Source organism: Mauremys mutica, chromosome 1 (assembly GCF_020497125.1).
Source record: "Mauremys mutica isolate MM-2020 ecotype Southern chromosome 1, ASM2049712v1, whole genome shotgun sequence".
In the NCBI taxonomy this organism is placed as follows: domain Eukaryota; kingdom Metazoa; phylum Chordata; order Testudines; family Geoemydidae; genus Mauremys; species Mauremys mutica.
The window spans coordinates 230,787,965-230,809,750 of NC_059072.1; the positions used below are offsets into that span (position 1 = coordinate 230,787,965).

The 21,786-nt window shown below is 41.3% G+C and overlaps 1 protein-coding gene across 1 annotated transcript in view; it reads right to left on the reverse strand.

The window, feature by feature from the left end:
- The window catches only part of FRMPD4 (FERM and PDZ domain containing 4), a 449,028-nt gene that overhangs the window by 414,846 nt on the left and 12,396 nt on the right, over window positions 1–21,786 (reverse strand). The window lies entirely within an intron of this gene.

Sequence of the window (21,786 nt, forward strand, 5' to 3'; positions counted from 1 at the left end):
ATACTGTGCTGTTGGCTCAGTTTGGTAAATTGCTGCAAATGATGGCCTATCTGGTCAGACAAGAAGCAGCGTGCATTGCTCTGGTTATTAATCCAGATAAAACTACACCTCTGGTCATTATCATCTAGCAACCTCCAGCTCCAGATTACAATCAGCTCAGTATTAACCTGTCTGGATGGGACACTGAGCACATGATAACTGTCAAATACTTCAGCCGCATCACAGACTTTGTTGGAGAGTGTCTGAAAGATGTGGACACATATATTAGCAGCTACTACTATGTTTCAGACCCTTCAGTGGCCTCTGTGGAGATATTGTGAAACCTGCCACAAAGCTGTGGGTCTACAGAACCATGGTTATGCCAACTCTATTTTATGGAAGCACTGAGGAATGCTGACGAGCGACAGACTGACACTTTTGATTCTCATCATCTTTGTCAGCTGCCCCATATCAAGTGGCTGGACAAGATGAGAAATGAGGATATTCAAAGCTGAACTCAGCAACTGCCTCCATCATGTAGCCTTTAGGGCTCTCCTGCTTGCTTGCATATGTATCTTTTCTTATGAGTTTGATCATTTGTTACATTATAGGTTTGTTATTTGTTATTATAATGGGTTTATCAATTTATATTAGAGTATTTTAACTGTAATGCAAAGAACCTACAGGCAACATCCTGTTTGTTAAGCTAAGGCAAGTTAACATATATATGATCAAGAGCTTTACCCTAGATAGGTGGTGATGAGCTAAAGTATACAGTATATATGTGTGTGACCTTTCACATAGATAAGTGGACCAGTTAAAGCAAGTTAGTGGTTAAGGCCAACAAAGTTCATGGCCTTTTTCAGACTTAACAGGTACACCACAAAGAACATGGAAACAACTGGTTAGAACAGAAATAACAGATGAGGCTAATAGTTACAAATATATCATTCATATGAAGGAACATGCCAGCCTACAGAGTAAGTGTACCCTAACATTTTTATGTGTCAGGAAGTTGTTTGGACATAGAAGGAGGGTACTTAGGGCTCTATAATAGGGGCAACCTACCTTGTTGGGTCGTTTTAGCTAGTTCATTGTTAGTTTGTCATTGTTAGTTCTTAACTGTTAGTTGTAAGTAAACTCTAAGTTAGCTTCTGTAGTCTTTCTATAGCTTTTAGATTTAGCTTCTTCTAAGTTCTTCACTTCTCACTCAAGACTTGAGGAATCTGGACCATTGAAGTCTCTTGGTAGGCCAGAGGCAAGGCTGGTCCTTTCTCTGATCACCAGGTTATCAAGGAAGGGTGAGAATACATTAATCGAGAAACCTTATAGTATATAATACTACCTGTACTGCTAGAACAATATTACTGCTTTTGTAATTGATTATTTGATTATTTCATTTATCTCAATAAAAGGATTAAAGCTGCCTTTTGTTCACAGTGTGAGCTTCCTTGTCAGACATCCCAAAGGTCCCTGCAAATTCTGTGTACCCTGATTCTGGGACAAGAACCTTATTATCTTCTGATCAGATTAACTGGCAAGCCTATAACTCATTATCTAAACAATAGTATTAATCTCCCATAAAATCAGGCAACAATCAGCATTTATTCAGATTTGCTGTCTTTCTTGGTATATATTATTAGAATGGAGGACCAACAAATTCCAAAGCTAATGTACCAAGGAATGAAGCTGCACAGCTAGCAATCACAAGGGTGCAAAAAGCTTTGGTGGCATGATAAGATTGCCAGTGATGGACATAAACTGAATATATAGAAACAGACCACCTTAAAGATCTAGCCAAAGGTTGATCCAGGTGGTGCTCAATCTGCAAAAAGACCACATCCCTTTGGGATTTGCCATAATGATGATGATGAAGTTGAGCATCTGTGTGTTTGCAGGATCAGGGCCCTAATCAGCCTATTACTCATCATGCCCCATTCCTACACACACACACTATTTTAGCCCTAGTTCAGTGAAGCACTCAAGCACACGACTAAGTATTTTGATGAATGGGGACTTTGATAAGTAAACCAATGCAAGGGGGCATCACTGAATGAATCAAGAAAAAGGAGAATGATGATAGAACACAACTTTTTAATTACATGCATGTACCATGGGAATCTAAAATAGTGAGAAAAAAATACATTGTGTAACAGTTAAATGGAAGCTAGGTCTTTAAAAAGTGTGTTTAAATGTTCCAATGGCTCTCTGTAGAAGGAAAAATTCTATCATCCATACACTATATTCAAATATTAGGCAATAAAATCTAGCACATAATCAATATGAAACTGCTAAATTGCAAAGTTGTTTGATTCAGAAGACTTATTTGTACAAAATCTTTGCTCCAAAATACTACATTATGTGTGGAAATTGTCCAGTGTCCATTAATCAGAATGCAAGTTTTAATTGAACCGAACTGCGGAATATCAAATGTGTGTTTTTCATGTAATTGGCAATGCTTACAAGAAAATCCATCCCCTACTAGCTACGTTACTGGAGGAAGAGGCATCCATTTTAATTCTGACCTCTCTCCCAGCATAATGTACATCTTAAAATCTTGCAGCTAGCATTATTTGATTTCTAGGTTTACCCTCTTTTCCCATTGTAAAGGCCTGGTCTAAGGCCTACTGAGGTCAGTGGATCAGGCACCAAGTGTTTAAGAGTCTCAATTTTAACACAGAATGACATACGGAGATGGGCAAAATTAACTTATGAGAAAAAACACTGGCAGCCTTCTAATTTCTCTTATTTTCACTTTTTTTCCCCAAAATCCATGCCAAACGCACATAGTCTCTGGATGAAATGACATAATAAGAACAAAATTATGTTTCATTGTATTAAATAATATGAGAGCTTCCATTTTGTATCCATACAAATTTTTTTAAATTAGATACAAAGGTTGCTGATGGTATTACACAAATTTTGTTTTGTTAGAAATTATCTGTAATATTACATTAATGCCATAGAACATTAATGCCATGTTCATTTCTGCTAAGACCCAGCTAAAATTTTAGTCTATTAGTAACTTTCAACAATGCTTTTCGACTTCATATCACTTTAGCATAAATAAAACTTAAAAGAAAATTTGCTAATGTGAGAGGATGTGACATTTGTGTTTTAACTGTGAAACCAAACAATACTTTGACATTAATATGATCTGCTAGAACATAAACAATAGAAAATGTATAGTATTTTATTATTTTAGCTGTATATGAAAAAAACAAATCTTACAATTCAGTAAGAAATTAAACATGCTAGAAGGTCACTTAAGTAATGTCTGGTGGAATTGAAACCACAATAGACTTTCTACAGAAATTCCTTGTTGTTCCTCTTCATTTCAACACAGGATAAAAAAAAATACAAAGAAAGAGACAGTGGGGCAAGAGAAATATGTCTTAATTCCCCCCCCCCCCAACCAATGCTATATGTTTATTTGCTTAATGTCGTGATATAATAGAGAATGTCACAAAAATGTGCTGCTAAGTCATGGTGATGGGAGGAGGGAGGGAAAATGTGCTGGTAAAGAAGAGTGAAAGCACTGAAAAAAGGAGGATCAAGTGCTTGAGAAGCCAATAAGAGCTTGTGTGCCCGAGATTGCCAAATATCTCGAGGTAGATAACACTGTTGCAAAGGCTAGAATGAACACTCCCCAAATCTTTGTGCCAGAAGACAAACATATATTGCTTCTCCTAGTAAACCACAAACATTTGTATCCTGGAACAAACATTTGGAAAGAGTGTCCATGCTAGCCTTTACAAACATGTTAGCTACCTTGAGATAACTGACAATCAGTTAACTCATGGTAAATCTCTAGTGCAGACAGCTTCCCAAGACATTTACACTACATGTCAAAAGTATTCACAAAATACTTCAGTACAGTTTATAGAATTTTTTTAGTTCAAAGGAATTTACCAAGAATACGATAAAAACATGGCAAAATAATTAAATAAAACTGTTTATCATCCTGTGTATCCACTGCATATATATCTACATACATACTGTACACAGACACACAGCACTTACATAGACATACACATGATTAAAGTAAAATCTCTGACTTACAGCCCCCATGAGCGAACAGATCTACCAGGGTTGAAGCCTTTGCTCATGCTTGTGGACCTTGACCCTCTCTCCTCAGGGTCCCCTTGCTCTCCGTCCAGGTTACTCTTGAGAAGCCCATTCCTGGATTCAAAAGAACAATTTAAGCAGAGCTCTAGGGGCCAACTAGGCCCCATAAACTGAGGGTTGCTTTTATTTTTAAGGGCAAAATGAGTTTCATCTTCCTCATCCACCCCACCCGCTTACACACACACACTTTTCCTCTCAACCCATCTGTTTCACACTGTTTAATTGTTTGTATCCATCTGGAATAGCCCTGTACTGCCACCGCATCCACAAACAAACAGCCATGAGGTAGTGATACAGAAGACTCTGATCACCACAGCGCAGTCCCCACTTCCCTGTTTTGCTGTTTCATACTAATTTCAATGTTTTTCTTCCAAATAAAAAGGTGATGGCACCCAGAATTATAATGACTGGAACTCCACAACAAAGACATAATTACTCTTCCTACCTCAGAGTTGCCAACATTTCATTTTTAAAGTGGCAATAAAAGAATTAATATGAACAAGCTACCTCACCCGATTGTTCTTCTGGAGAATACTACTGAGGCAAGATCTCCCAGAAAAAGTTTGGAAAAGTTGAAGCAATTTGGTATGTTATGGTGCAATTGATGTGATTTACAGTAATCAGCTTAAAAGGGCTGCTGGTCTGACTATGAATAAGACAAGAGCAATGCATTCTTCGTAAGGCATAAATTATATAAATTTTCTCTCCCCCCACCCCGTCATTTTCTTCCATTTATCATCACTTCCACTCTCTTTGCTGTTTCTTCTCCACCTGTCTTAATCCTTTAGTCCTGACCCCAAGTTTCTACCTTTTCATGTTGGTAGCTGCTGCTATACACAAAGTATCAAAGAGATAGTGCTACTTGTGCTTTCATCCACATAATCCACATTAACCTTTGAGTTTTCTGCATATATTACACTGGCCCCCAGACATCCTTTCTGGTGTCTTCCTCTGTCCTTGGTGCCCTTTCCCCATTGTTAGTGTATCATTATCCTGTGTACAGTAAATTGGGCCTTCTCAGAGCATAAGCCTTCTTTTTCAGATATGCCAAATCATTTTTTTTATGGGCAAAGATGAGCACTTCAGACTTTTCCAACACTCTCTTCACTGGCTTCCCACAGAATTTCAAATCAAGTTCAAGGTCTTGGACTTGGCTTGGGCCAAGGATATCTAAAAGATCAACTAAAGCTCCAGGATGAAGACTGTGGTCAACAGCTTTGCTCCTCTGACACAATGTAACTCTCTAAAATAGGGTAAAACTTCTCTGTACAGAAGAATCATAGAATCATAGACTTTAAGGTCAGAAGGGATCATTATGATCATCTAGTCTGATCTCCTGCACGACACAGGCCACAGAATCTCACCCACCCACTCCTGTATCAAACCTGTGTCTGAGCCATTGAAGTCCTCAAATCATGGTTTAAAGACTTCAAGATGCAGAGAATCTTCCTGCAAGTGACCCGAGCCCCATGCTGCAGAGGAAGGCGAAAAAACCCCAGGGCCTCTGCCGATCTGCCCTGGAGGAAAATTCCTTCCCAACCCCAAATATGGCGGTCAGCTAAACCCTGAGCATGTGGGCAAGACTCACCAGCCAGACACCCAGGAAAGAATTCTCTGTAGTAACTCAGATCCCACCCCATCTAACATCCCATCACAAGCCATTGGGCATATTTACCACTAATAGTCAAAGACCAATCTCATTATACCATCCCCTCCATAAACTTATCAAGCTTAGTCTTGAAGCCAGATATGTCTTTTGCCCTCTCTACTCCCCTTGGAAGGCTCTTCCAGAACTTCACTCCTCTGATAGTTAGAAACCTTCGTCTAATTTCAAGTCTAAACTTCCTAGTGTCCAGTTTATATCCATTTGTTCTTGTGTCCACATTGTTACTAAGCTTAAATAATTCCTCTCCCTCCCTAATATTAATCCCTCTGATATATTTATACAGCAATCATATCCCCCCTCAGCCTTCTTTTGATTAGGCTAAACAAGCCAAGCTCTTTGAGTCTCCTTTCATAAGACAGGTTTTCCATTCCTCGGATCATCCTAGTAGCCCTTCTCTGTACCTGTTCCAGTTTGAATTCATCCTTCTTAAACATGGGAGACCAGAACTGCACACAGTATTCCAGATGAGGTCTCGTCAGTGCCTTGTATAACGGTACTAACACCTCCTTATCTCTACTGGAAATACCTTGCCTGATGCATCCCAAGACCGCATTAGCTTTTTCCATGGCCATATCACATTGGCGGCTCATAGTCATCCTGTGATCAACCAATACTCCGAGGTCCTTCTCCTCCTCTGTTACTTCCAACTGATGCGTCCCCAGTTTATAACAATAATTCTTGTTATTAATCTCTGCACTTTTCACTATTAAATTTCATCCTATTTCTATTACTCCAGTTTACAAGGTCATCCAGATCATCCTGTATGATATCCCGGTCCTTCTCTGTATTAGCAATACCTCCCAGCTTCGTGTCATCCGCAAACTTTATTGGCACATTCCCACTTTTTGTGCCAAGGTCAGTAATAAAAATATTAAATAAGATTGGTCCCAAAACCGATCCCTGGGGAACTCCACTAATAACCTCCCTCAGGCCTGACAGTTCACCTTTCAGTGCGACTCGTTGTAGTCTCCCCTTTAACCAGTTCCTTATCCACCTTTCAATTTTCATATTGATCCCCATCTCTTCCAATTTAGCTAATAATTCCCCATGTGGAACCGTATTGAATGCCTTACTGAAATAGAGGTAAATTAGAACCACTGTGTTTCCTTTGTCTAAAAAATCTGTTACCTTCTCAAAGGAGGAGATCAGGTTGGTTTGGCCCGATCTACCTTTTGTAAAACCATGTTGTAATTTGTCCCAATTACCAGTGACCTCAATGTCCTTAACTACTTTCTCTTTCAAAAATTTTTCCAAGACTTTGCATACTACAGATGTCAAACTAACTGGCCTGCAGTTGCCCAGGTCACTTTTATTCCCTTTCTTAAAGATAGGAACTATGTTAGCAATTCTCCAGGCATATGGTACAATCCCTGAGTTTACAGATTCATTACAAAATCTTGCTAATGGGCTTGCAATTTCATGTGCCAGTTCCTTTAATATTCTTGGATGAAGATTATCTGGGCCCTCCGATTTAGTCCCATTAAACTGTTCGAGTTTGGCTTCTACCTCGGATATGGTAATATCTACCTCCATATCCTCATTCCCATTTGTCATCCTACCATTATCCCTAAACTCCTCATTCGCCTCATTAAAGACTGAGGCAAAGCATTTGTTTAGATATTAAGCAATGCCTAGATTATCCTTAACCTCCACTCCATCCTCAGTGTTTAGCGGTCCCACTTCTTCTTTCTTTGTTTTCTTCTTATTTATATGGCTATAGAACCTTTTACTATTGGTTTTAATTCCCTTTGCAAGATTCAACTCTACATGGCTTTTGGCTTTTCTCACTTTATCCCTACATGTTCTGACCTCAATAAGGTAGCTTTCCTTGCTGATCCCTCCCATCTTCCACTCCTTGTAGGCTTTCTGCTTTTTCTTAATCACCTCTCTGAGATGCTTGCTCATCCAGCTTGGTCTACAACTCCTGCCTACGAATTTTTTCCCCTTTCTTGGGATGCAGGCTTCTGATAGTTTCTGCAACTTTCACTTTAAGTAATTCCAGGCCTCCTCCACCTTTAGATCCCCATGTTCTTCAGTCCAATTCACTTCCCTAACTAATTTCCTTAATTTTTGAAGTTAGCCCTTTTGAAATCAAAAACCCTAGTCACAGATCTATTTTTGTTTATCGTTCCATTTAATTTAAACTGAATTAGCTCATGATCGCTCGAACCAAGGTTGTCCCCTACAACCATTTCTTCTATGAGGTCCTCACTACTCACCAAAACCAAATCTAAAATGGCATTTCAGCAACTACTTGGTGAAGGAATCCATCAGCTGTCGCATCTAGGAAAAGGTGAGCTCTATTATTGTTACTAGCACTTGTCCTCCAGTCTATATCTGGGAAGTTAAAGTCTCCCATGATCACACAATTCCTATTAGTATTTACTTCATTAAAAACATTAAAAAGGTCTCTATTCATACCCAAATCAGATCCCGGTGGTCTATAGCACACCCCAAGCACTATCTCAGGGGAGGCTCTAGTAGCTTTCTTCCCCAATGTGATTTTTGCACAGACAGACTCTATCTTATCCATTCCATCCCTTCTTATTTCTTTACAGTCTACCTCATCATTGGTATACAATGCTACTCCACCACCTTTGCCTTTATTTCTGTCTTTCCTAAACAGCACATAGTCTTCAATACCTGTACTCCAGTCATGACTACTATTCCACCACATTTCTGTTATCCCTATAATATCCGGTTTTACTTCCTGCACCAATAACTCTAGCTCCTCCATTTTGTTACCTAGGCTCCTCATAATGGTGTACAAACATCTTAATTTTTGCTGTTTGGCTTCACTGACATTCTTTACCCGATTAGGCACAGACATTCTACCGCCAGTATCACCTATTAGACTGATATCTACACTACCCTTCCTCCTTCTGTCCATTCTCCTACCCATGGCTGTATCCTTTCTATCTTCGTTTTCTTCCCTCTCAATGTTAAATTCCGGTGTGGAGATTACCTGGACATCTCCCAACCATCTCCCCCAAATTCCTAGTTTAAAGCTCTCTTAATCAGTTGTGCCAGCCTCCATCCTAGAAGTTTATTTCCCTCCCTACTCAGGTGAAGTGCATCCCAAGAGAACAGTCCTCTGTCCTTGAATGCTTCCCAGTGGCCATACATCCCAGAGCCCTCCTTATAGCACCACTGCCTGAGCCATCTGTTGATCATCATACTCTTGTCACATCTTTGTTGCCCTTCTCTAGAAACAGGCAGAATCCCACTGAAGATCACCTGAGCCTCAATTTCCTTAAGCGTCTTCCCCAGCCTGGCATAGTCTCCCTTGATATGTTCCAGCAAGAATCTAGCCATATCATTCATTCCCACATGAAGGACAATCAGTGGATTCTTTCCCGCTCCCATTAGGATCCTCTTCAGCCTCAGGTCCTCATCCCATATCTTAGCACCCAGCAGACAGCACATCCTTCTGTTCTCTGGATCAGCTCTAGTTACAGGCCTGTCTATTCTTCTCAGTAAGGAGTCTCCAATCAAGTAGACCTGCCTTTTCCTGGTGACAGTGTGATTCTCTGGTCTATCCCCTGTTCCCTCTGGCTGCAAGTCCTCTCAATTCCTATTCACCCTTGCAATCCTCTGCAACCCATCCCGTATCCTCCTAGGGCTCACATTTGGTATTGTTATCTCCATTGACTCTTCCCCTCTTCTTATAGGACTAGCTGCTCTTCTCTTCTTCCTGGCCCTCTCACCTTCAGCAACTACCTGCTGTGCCCCTTCTTCATTTTCCAACTCCCCAAACCTGTTCCTGAGCTCTGTTTCTCCTTCACTAGCCCGTTTTTTCCTCTGCCTGGTTCTCTTAGTCACATGCTTCCACCGTCCACTTTCCTCACCCAGCAGTTTCCCCTCAGAGTTCTTTGGTCCTGCTTTCATCTGCAAGTCTGAGCTTTTCCATTCAGGCTCCTCATGTATTTGCTCCATCATGCGCTCGAACCCCCTTCTAAATCAACCAGAGTTTCCACCTGCATCTCCAATCCTCCGATCTTTTCTTCCATCAGCTCTATCAGGTGGCACTTCATGCAGACAAAATTCTTATCAGGTACCTCCTCCAGGAAAATGTACATGCCGCAGCTTCCACATCCAGTCATCTTCATTGTCTTCTCCATGGCTTGGGTCACTACCACTGCTGCCTCTGTATCTGTCATAGCCTTCTCACTTAAATCCTGTAAATCTGGGAAACACAAACCAAACCAAAACACCACCACCCACAGCAAAACAAACCCCCAACAAGCACCAAAACATTGCACACTCCCTTCACTAGCCTGTCTGATCCTCTGCCTGCCTCTCTTAGTCTTCCCCCAAACTCCCCCTGCAAACTCCTACTCAAACTCCCCTGTTTACAGCTCTGTTTGCTGGCTCCTGTGCCGCTGCAGCTCTCTATGCCACTACCTGACTGGCTGGCTACCTTTATAGGATCCCTATAAAGGGGGGAGGGATAGCTCAGTGGTTTGAGCATTGGTCTGCTAAACCCAGGGTTGTGAGCTCAATCCTTAAGGGGGCCACTTAGGGATCTAGGGCAAAAATCTGTCTGGGGATTGGTCCTACTTTGAGCAGTGGGTTGGACTAGATGACCTCCTGAGGTCCCTTCCAATCTTGATATTCTGTGATTCTAGTCAGAGAAGCCCTGTCCCCTACTCAGGGCTCAGCTTCTCACACTGCCCCTACCAGCCTCTACAAATACAAATAGCTACAAATACCTTCTCTTCCAACAGACAGCTTTCTCAGGTGCCAGTCTCAGACTCTGAAATGAACTTTCACAGGAACTATGGACCATCACAAAACTCACTATCTTCCCCTTTCACTGCAAGGCACATTTATTTGACCTTGCCATCTCTAACATAAACCCATACCACGTGTGTGTGTGTAAACACCCCACTGCACACACTTCTTGCCCTGTGAAAAGGGTGAGAGAACAAACATGTGACAGATGTTAGTCATGTTGCTTAATGCACTATTGGAAGGCACAGAATAAGAATCTATATAGTATAATAAAGATGCAGCAGAGCAAAAATCTCTCAATGCCATCTTGAAAGTGTTCCAAAGGGAATAGGGACCAGGGCAATGCTTCACCCACCTCACTGCCTGGCTGCACTACAGGAACAGAGCCAGATGACCAGGAATGTCCCTGCCAGGGGAAGAACCCTTCTGCCAGTTCTCCTGGAGATAACAGCTCCCTATCCAACATCTCCTAACCAGGGCCGGCTCCAGACCCCAGCGCGCCAAGCGCGTGCTTGGGGCAGCATGCCGCGGGGGGCGCTCTGCCTGTTGCCGAGAGGGCAGCAGGCGGCTTCGGTGGACCTCCCGCAGGCGTGCCTGCGGAGGGTCCGCTGGTCCCGCGGCTCCCGCTGGTCCCGCAGGCACATCTGCGGGAGGTCCACCAGAACCGTGGGACCGGTGACCACCAGAGCGCCCCCCGCAGCGTGCCGCCGTGCTTGGGGCGGCGAAATCGCTAGAGCCGCCCCTGCTCCTAACCCTTTGCTGAACATTTCATTAATTTTTCCCTCCTGCTCCTCTGCCAAAACCTCCCTCTTCCCCATTCCAATTTGCAAAGAGTATTCTAAAAGGCTGGGGTGCATTTCTGATAAGAATGCATATTTATTCATGTTATGCATATGCGAGTACTTGCAATGCGTTTCGCTTCCTGAGAACATTCTGGTGAATATCCAGTTTACTCAGCCAAATGTTAGTGGCAAAGTGAATAAAAGGTGCAGGTCAGAGAAGGAAATTTGAGTTTTATTTGCAAGAATATATTTGCCCCAAACAGCACAGCAGGCAAGTAAAAAATCGCAGTGGCTGAAGAAACCATCTGAACAGCACTGTGATGAGGTAAACTTACTAATTTACTGGGGAATGCTTATGTTACAGTCCCATGCAACTCACTTTACAGATTTCACATGAGCAGTATTAAAATCACTTAAACATCTCTTATACGTGAAGTAATTTACAGTAGTAAATATTATCCTCCAGACTGCGGGCCATCAGTCATTCTCTCTAATCCAACTGAGCTTGACAGCAATAAATCCTCATAAGACAAAATGTGTTTTATGACTTTAATGCACTCAATTTCAAATTACTTGCACAGAAGTATCATAATTTGGTATAAACTTATAACACTACATTTTATCTATTCTGAGGCATGCTCATCATCACAATAATACCGCATGCAGGACACACTGCATTTTGCTGCCAAAGGATCTGAACTTAACCGGTGTCACCACCATTTGTCCTCATTAATGCAATGCTGCCATAGTACAGGGATGGTCAAACTTTTCTGGACATGTGGACTTGGGTGTGTATGGACTTGAGGCTTTGGGGCACAGGCATTTTGGGAGTGTTGTTGTGTCTCACTGACACATCACACTTCCTCAAGCCACTGAAACTTTGCTTGCCAGCTCATTGTAAGTCTCCCACAGCCAAAGTCCCTTTTACAGGAAAAAAACAACATGCTGTTATTTCTGATTGGTGCTTTAGCCATCTCCTCCTTCAGGCATGGATATGGCAATTATAGAGGACAGCACATGGGAATAGTCTATAGTTTTTGAGAATTTGCGCTGGACCATATTAGGAGTACTATTGGAAAACGTGTGGCTCCACATCATACCTGAGTCACCCCTACTGTAATGCTATCCTTATGTAGCACCTCTCAATGCAATGCCTGCACTGATCACAGCTCTAGGGAAACATATCTCCCCACCCTCAGGAAATTAATCTGACTCAAATGAAAGCAAGTCTTTTCCAAATTCAGCATTATAAATTATCCAGGAAATAAAAAAGTCTCTGAGAAAGGGAAAGCTATTCATAAGGGTTAAGGGTTAAGTCACCTGCCTTTCATCTCTAGGGATGAGGCTTCCAATTGGCACAGTTCCCAAATGAAAAAAATGCCTATCAGGGCTCTGGTGCCTTGGCAGGTACATCCCTGCACCTGAAGTACTGCCAGGCTTGTGGGGCAATTTTCTTATGGCTTCCCTCCCTCTAATAAATAACACTATCAGTGGATCGTGTCAATACATTTCCTTAAAAATTAAAGAGAGCACAAAAATAGTCTTGGAGCCTTCTAAACTGATTTCAAAGAGCCTTCAACTGAGTAACTTCAAAATGACAGTTCTGCTTTAGTCTCCTAGAAAAGCTTGTTAGGCCTATGAGTACAACATCATAACCTGCACATCTAGGGTAAGAAAGCAAATAGTTACCAACATACATTTCTGGATTTCTACCTCGAAAAACAGAAAGAACTGCAAAACAAAACATGCAAATTACTAAAAGGATTGTGGGTTTGTTTTTTGACTGGTCATCCTGTGCAAAATATCATTCTAATATAGTGTACTCCTAGGATAAACTAATGAGGCCAATATTGAAATGCAAAAGACACTGCTAGGGGAAGATTGTATTCTTGAAATTCTGGTTAGTTTGGGTAGGAAATGGTTTGCATATCTGCCAACAGACCTTTTCTCCCAAAACACAGATCACAGTTGTGAGTGACTGATTTACAAAGTAAGAGATATTAATCACCAGTGCCTTTGCTAGAGAATATTTGCCAGCTAAAGATAGGCTGAATTACTGCCTATGGTCCTTAGAAGTAAATGTACTAAGGTAATGCACAGAACTTATGTAAGAATACAAAAAAAATCAAGTGCTCGTTTTACAATAAGCTCTCCACAAAGCTGGTACCTCATCAAAATGAAAGTCTTGGCAAAAATACTACATGGTCTACAATATAATCTAACTTCTACATTAAATAAATTACAGTAACTCCCCGCTTAATGTCCTCTTGCTTAATGTTGTTTCTATCTTACATCCCTGCTCAATTACAGAACATGCTCCCTTTAAAGTTGTGCAATGCTTCGCTATAAAGTTGTTTGGCTGCCTGCTTTGTCCACAGCTGGCAGCCCCGCATCAGCTCCCCTACACCCCCCCCCACAGCACCTCCTGCCCACCGGCAGACCACGCGGATCAGCGCCCTCTCCTGCCCACGGCAATCCGCTGGCTTGCGGCATTCAGGAGGGAGGGGGAAGAAACGAGGACTCGGCGCGCAGGCTCCCCCTCCCTCCCCTGCATCCCGAATGTCACAAACCAGCTGATTGCCACGGGCAGGGGAAGGAGGGGGGAGGAGCGAGGACGCGACACACCTCCCCCCTCCCTCCCCTGCCTCCTGCCCAGGGCAGTCAGCTGGCTTGCGGTGTTCAGGAGGCAGGGGAGGAAGGGGGAGCCTGCACGCCATGTCCTCGCTCCTCCCACCCTCCTGTCTCCTGAACGCTGCAAGCCAGCTGATTGCCGCGGGCAGGAGGCAGGGGAGGGACAGGCGAGGAACAAGGACGCGGCATGTGGAGTAAAGGGGGGGGAGAAGAGGTGGGTTAAGGGTGGGGGCTTGGGGGAAGGGGTGGCGTGGGCGGGCCAAGGGTTGAGCCCCCCCTGCCCCTGGTGCTTGCAGAGTAGGGGAAGCTGCCGTTGCTGCTGTGCAATGTGCTTCTCCTAGCCTACAGCACCTTCAGCCTCCGTGCCTGCCTCATTGTCTCCAGTGCCAGTGGGCTGTGCCTGTGTGAGGTAACATGGGGGCACCTCCCAACTGTAGTACTGTATGGCAAAAAAAAAATTCCCTGGAACCTAACCCCCACATTTACATTCATTCTTATGGGGAAATTGGATTCACTTAACTTTGTTTCACTTAAAGTTGCATTTTTCAGGAACATAACTACAACATTAAGTGAGGAGTTACTGTACATTTGGAAAACCTGCAGTAAATTTAAGTTCCACTTTAAAGGATTGTTCACTGCTCTTGATCGGCACACAGATATCAGTGGGAGTCCTGCTCATGAATTGAGAGCGGTACAATATGCAGACCCAATAACACAAGGACACTATCGCAGCTAAACAAGACTAAGTTTAAATCCAGGGTTACTAAATTTCAGTTATTTGTGGCAAGATTCAGTCTCCTGGTCTCATTTCAAAGGCAGAATGCCAAGTACAGTACACTCCCATTTATCCAAGTGGCCTGAGGGATAGCCAAACCTTTCAGACAACTGGCTGTTCAGATAAACAGAAGTGCTATGTTGAGCTGTAGGTTCATTGATATAGTCCTCAGTAAGATTAAGTCTCACTAAGGCCTGATCAACACTAAAAATTTAGATTGACATAGCTACCATCACTCAGGGGTATGAAAAATTCATGCCCATGAGTACTGTAGCTATGCTGACGTTACTCTTGGGGTAGACATGGCTAGGTGGACAGAAGATTGCTTCCTTCAACCTAGCTGCCATTGCTCAGGGAGGTGGAGTTCCTACAAAAACAGAAAACCCCCTTCTGTCACCGCAGGATGTGTTTATACTACGGTGCTACAGCAGAATTTCTGCGGCACCGCAGCTCTGATGCTGTAGCCCCAGTAGTGTAGAAAAGCCCAAATTGCAGGTAATTTCAAAACTGTTACACAAAGCCATTGATTAGCACTAACAGGCACAAAGAGGCTAACTGAGAAGTTATTAACATTCGTGGTGTTGTTGTAGCCATGCTGGTCCCAGGATATTGGAGACAAGGTGGGTGAGGTAATACCTTTTATTGGATCACCTTCTGTGGATGAAAGAGACAGATTTTCAAGTTTGTAATTATAATAACTGATACAGCCATTATTGTACTTATTAGCAAGTGATTAACTAACATAGGGCTGCATCAGGGATGCACTTTGGATTTAGATAACTAGGAGTTTCAGATAACGGGAATTCAGAGAACTGGAATTGAACTGTACACTACTTTTTCTAGTTTTGACTATAATTCCTCCTTAGATACAGTGTCCTTTTCCCTTTGGCAAACACTAGTCTCATTCCCTCTTACGCTTCACACACCAAGAGCCCAAGCCATTCTGACTTCACTCGCTTAACTTCCATGATTGCATATCAGTCTTCTTGATATCATTCTCACACCTTCACCAATAAGGTTTGTTAATTTGTGTTGCCTCCACTGTTTTAGCAAAAACACAGTACGTAACCATGCAGAGCCTAGACAGACAGACAGAGTGGCTAACAGTTTTTGTTTTAAAACATTCTATGACAAAGTGAAGAAACAGCAGGAAGAATAAATATTTATAACCCACAGAACACTTCTCACCGTGTTTTATGAAGGTAAATTGGTTGCTGGGTTTTAAATAGAGTACTTGACAGATGGGTTTTAAGTGTTTCTCTCCAGCAAAAGAACTTGCAATATGCTTTAATGGAATGGAGAGAGAGCAGAGGGAGTGAGGGAGCTGCCTGCAGGAGACCTGAAGCCTGGAGCAGGCTTGCTAAATGAGCCAGCCAGAGACACCTGGCACAGTAAAGGAACCTCCAGCGGCTAGTTCCTTATAAGAAAACTGAAAGCAAAAGCCACAAGGGAGTCAGCTTGGGGAGGGCAGCGACAGGCTGGTAAGAGAGGTTCTGTGAAGGAAACTTTTCCTGTTCCCCCAGGCTCTGAGGTAGGAGCCATGCCCTGGGACAGATTTTTGGGGGCTCTGAGTGATTGGGAAAATTCCTTTTTGTGTTTGCTTTCTAGAAGTTTGTAAATAAAGAAACCCAGACTCAAAGAAGGGCTGTTATTGAAAGAGAAAGACTGTGAAGTTTCTTTAAGATGCCTTGAAGAAGGGGGAAATACAGATGGGGGCACTGCAGAGGCACCCCTGGCCACAAGGGGGCACTTGGGTGGTGGCCACCCCATGACAGGGACATTAAGTACAGGGGAGTCGCATCTTACGCGGGGGTTAGGTTCTGAAGTCAGCGTTTAAGGCAAAAATTGCGTATAGTCAAACGCTCATTGAGTGGAATGGCTAGTAGAATCGCCCGTACTACAGGTACAGTATTTAATTTTTATTATTTTTTGCCGCGCGTGTATAGTTAAAATCGCATAAGTTAAATGCGTCTATGATGCGACTCCACTGTATTTCATTTCTGAAGTGACTGACTTACATGATCACAGCTAAACAGCCTTGTGAGCCTTTAGCAGTGGCACCAGTGGTCATGCAAGTGACGTTTCTAATCTCATACTCCTGTATGAGATAGACTAAATGTTAAATTTGAAAGAACATATGCAAATAATTCCAAGTTCATATTTTACACCCGGCCTAATGCTAATTTGAGTATTGTTCCACCAAGCAGTAAACACATGCTGATGTAACAAACACGATTACGTCTACAGATGAAAAATGGCAATAAAATCAAAATAATTTTCATATTTGGGTATGTTTGTTTATCAACAAAAAGATCTAAATGTTCATGGTTTATAAAATAATAATCCATTTTATGGTTGTTTTTTGTAATTAAGAATGTCTTCTAGAGCCGTAAGAACCTGGATTATTTATTTGTACTGATTTTAGAATCAAAGAATCGGAGAATCAGGAAAGAAAAACATAACTGTATAGTCGCTTACTTTCCAATTAGAATGTTGTGCTGCACTAGGGATCTATTTTTCGAAAGCCATATTTTCCAGCAGCATAGCCTTCTTAACTCATTTTGGTAAAAGATGTCAAATATTTTAACAGTTATGTTCTTTGGAGCACTGTCAAATTTGAATTAGAAATATTTTGTCTGGTTTTGTTTTAGGGAAACTGTTAACTGCCCAGTCTATTACAAAACATCTTTGGAGATGCTGGATTACAGTGATGGGCATTTGAGGAAGGTGGGGAAAGGGAGGGGACATAAAAATCTATGGTTTCCTCTAGACAACAGGTAAGAGTTTACAAAGCAAGATTTTTGTATTAAGTTTCCTTGAATGGACGGAGTGATTTTTAGAATGTCCCCATCTGATATAAAATTTCTTACAGTTCCCAAATTAAAAGCAAGTCTGCATTACAGTAAGAAAAATCCTGCAGATATCTAACCAAAAGGTTTTCTGTTTCTTTGTTTTAAACAATTCGCAGACAAACATCTGTCAACCAACTGAGAGTATCAGAGGGGTAGCCGTGTTAGTCTGGTTCTGTAGAAGCAGCAAAGAATCCTGTGGCACCTTATAGACTAACAGACGTTTTGCAGCATGAGCTTTCGTGGGTGAATACCCACATACTTGCATCCGAAGAAGTGGGTATTCACCCACGAAAGCTCATGCTGCAAAACGTCTGTTAGTCTATAAGGTGCAACTGAGAGTGCCAGTTTCAAATTCTCAAAATTTTATAGCATTTGTTCACTTAAGAAAGATAATATAAAATCCAGAGAGTTTTTTTTTAAATCTCAATTTAATTTTCAAACTAGTAACCAAAGTTTAGACAGCTATATACATCTCCGCACACATTAAAAATCAGTATGTCAGTCTATAGACTTTTATAAACCTTTGATTACAGTTTATATTTTAAAAAAAAAAAAATACTGCACCATTCAGCATACAGAAAAATGTAATTAAAAAAACCTTCCACCTACCTAGGTAGATAGCAGTTGTTGGCTTACAGCTCCTTGCATTGATTAGTATGATGAACTAATGAATAAAGTAATTAACAAAAAAAATGCAACTGTCTTCAAGAATTTTTATTCCAACCCCTTTGTCTCTTTCTAACACACACAATATGGCCAATCACAACTGAAACCATGATGGGTGAAATAATCTTTGCCGAGAGGAAGTTTCTGCCCAACTCTGATCAGTGAGTGGCTGGCTTATGCCCTGAAGCATAAGGATTTCTGTATGGATTTATATCTCTTACGCATTTTATCCTATCCAATGTAACTGTGGATATTCCCATTATCAATATAAATATTTCTTTTTTCCTTCTAATTTTTACTCTTATCTTAGTATCTTGTGGCAAAGAGTTCGACAGGTTATATATGTGTTGTGTAAGACTATTTCCTTCTATCCTTGTTAAATATGCTGCGTTTCAATTTCACTGAATGTCCCTCGTTCTTTATTATTAGAAAGCGTAAATACCTCCTTTATTCATGTATTATGTCCTCTTTTATTCATCTCCTCTCTAAACTGAACAGTCCTAATCTTTTCAATCCCATATCATATGGAAGTCTTTCCATGCCTCTAATTTTTGGCACTTGTCACCTTTCTATTTCTTCTAAATCTTTTTTGCAATATGGTGACCAGACTGAATACAACATTCCAGATGAAGGTATAAAAGCAATTTACATAATGGCATTGTAATATTTTCAGGATTAGTTTCTATCCTATTCCTAACACATCAGAATATTTTGTTTGCTTTTTTGGTCACCACTCTACATTGACAGGAAGCTTTCATTGAGCTTTCCACAGTGATGTCCAAGTGGTTATAGTTAATTTATAACCTAGCAGTGTATATGAGTCGTTCAAATTATTCCTTCCAAACAACTGACAGGGAGACGTCAAACAAAACACTGTAGAGAAAGTGCTTCTAGAGCTTTGCTGGCATTCTAATCTGGAATGAAAGAAAGAAGGGCCACTGAATGTTTATGCGGTTCCCATCCGGTGGAGCAGATTCCTGGATAAATTCAGAAATAAGCTGAGCAAGCTGCAGATGATAAGTTCTTCTGTCACCACCCAGTGTCACTGCAATCAATCAGCATTACTAGAGGGACACATGGGACAGTGAAGTCATCTGTCTAAATATCAGAGGAAAGGAATATCTAAAGGAAATGATACATATTTTCAAGATGTTTCAGGGTGTGAATGTGTCTTTGTGGGGAAAAAAAACTGAAATAAGATCTGATAATTATCTGGAATAACAAATAAAGGCAAACAAGAAATTTATAATGTAGTGCCAAGATTTCCAAAACTGACTAGGGATTTGGTGGTCAACGTCAGCCACCTTAAAAGGGCCTGATTATCAGACGACACATGCTCAGCCCTTTCTGAAAAAAAAAATTAAATAAAAATCCAGCCCTTTTTGATGATATCTCACGTGAGGCACTCGAAATTACTCTCTTTATTCACATAATGAAAAAGCCTTAACTTTTGACACACTAGGCATTAGTTATGATGACCTTATCCAAGAGTGAAAGAAACACAATCACCCTTCACAGATGACATATTCCATTTATTCAACAGAGATTAATTTAGGTTTATTTTAAAGGGCTATAATTTTATATACAGCAGAACCTCATTTACCTGGTCTAACTGGGACCAGGGCCAGCTCAGATAATCAGAACTCTGGATAAACCAGATAATGGGAAAATGCGATGCTGCAGCACAAGCTAGCAGCCACAGGACAGATCACCCGCTTCTGGCCCTGGATTCCTGGTTGTTCAGTAAATGCGGAGAGCCAGTTAAGGGAGGGTCTGATAAACAGGGTTCTATTGTACATATAGTTTGTCTTTATTAATGCAGCATATTCGGTAAATAGATCAAATCAACTGTCAAACTAAGCTTGTCATCTTAGAAAACAGATCATGTTATCTCCATATGTAATGCAAATTTTACATTCCCAGGAGAAAAGGCTGAGAGAAAAGATGGCCAACCATGGAGCTGTCACATCAGAAGCATTCCACCAAAACTGGAAAGCAGATGCAAAATCATGGGGCATGGCTCTTCTGTTGAACAACCCTGATAGCAGACGTTAGACCCTTGCATAAAGTTGCTGACTGCTGTCTACTGAAGATTTGTACCAAATGCATCTCATTAAATCCATTCCGGATATAGGGAGATGGTAGGGGCCCTGTAGGCCAAAGAAGCTACACTCTGAGACAGAGAGTTCCTACAGGCAGAACCGCAGCAACAGTCAATTTACGGAGAAAGCTTTGGCTGGGATTTCAGTTACACTATTAAGAACATAAGAACGACCACACTGGGTCAGACCAAAGGTCCATCCAGCCCAATATCCTGTCTTCGGACAGTGGCCAATGCCGGGTAATTCAGAGGTATTATTTACCTTATTAATTAAGAAACCCCAAGAAGGAGGCGATTTTGCCTACAGGAAATGTGAGCAAAGTTTGGTTGGAGGTGAGTGAGACCACCACCTGAACCTAAGACCATTTCACACAAATTTTGGCATCTGTTAGTTCACCAAAATAAATTAATAAATGAGAAGATGAGGGGAAGAGTTAGAAATAAATCTGAGCCGACTTTTGGCTCCAGCAGCAGCTACTTTAATTTTATTTGTCATTATGTACCAAACTTTTTCAAAGATCACATGGAAATTCAATAGTGAAGTTATCTTCATTCAAGGATACCAAAGAACTGCCTAAACATTAATTAAACCTTACCACCACCCGGCTACTGAGCAAGCAGTGAATCTGGGCTCTTAGAAAGGAAGTGAAGCATGAGACTGAAAACTACTATACATGGAGAAAAGGCCAAAATGACTCCCTTTCTTCATAAACAGGAAAAACAAAACTAACATTGAGTTATTTGCTGTGATTCCAGTTATCTAACAACTTCCATGTGACATGTGTCTTAATGGGGCTAGTTGGTGCTCTAGAGGGATCACTGTTTTCTAGCATGGCAGGGCAGAGCATTGCCACTGGATGTGGCTTTGAAGGCTAGATAAACCAGACAAACTTATATCATAGCCAAGATTGCCAAGCAATCTTGACTCACAAGCTGTCCCAATTACGTAATGTTATTGAAATGGGGGATTTGACAGAATAAATCTTCCCGAGTGAAAAACAAATGAAGGGCAAATAAAATGGAGCAGAAAGGAAGTCACAAAGTGTATTAGAAAATCAGAAGGCAATGAAGAGAAAGAAATAGTGTATATTTGGGGGTGGGTGAGCTTAAACAGCTGAAATAAGAACACTGGGGAGAAGACTGTTCAGTAATAACTAATATCATTTGGTAAATACAAGCTGTTTTTGGTTGATACAATATATATAATAGGATCAACTCCAGAATCAGGTACTGTGTCTTTAATTAGACTGCTAATGGTTATGTCAGTGAATGAGTCATTTTAAAAACTGAATTGACTAACACTGTTTTATTTAGTCTTGTGTAAGAAACATTTCAACACCCCACACACAGATTAGTTCATTTTCTGGGAACTATAATATAATCTGAAAACAAGAGATCAACTCAATGTCATTAATGCCTGGTGAGTTTAAAACAAATGAAAAAGGAAATACTTCCCACCGTGTACACATATC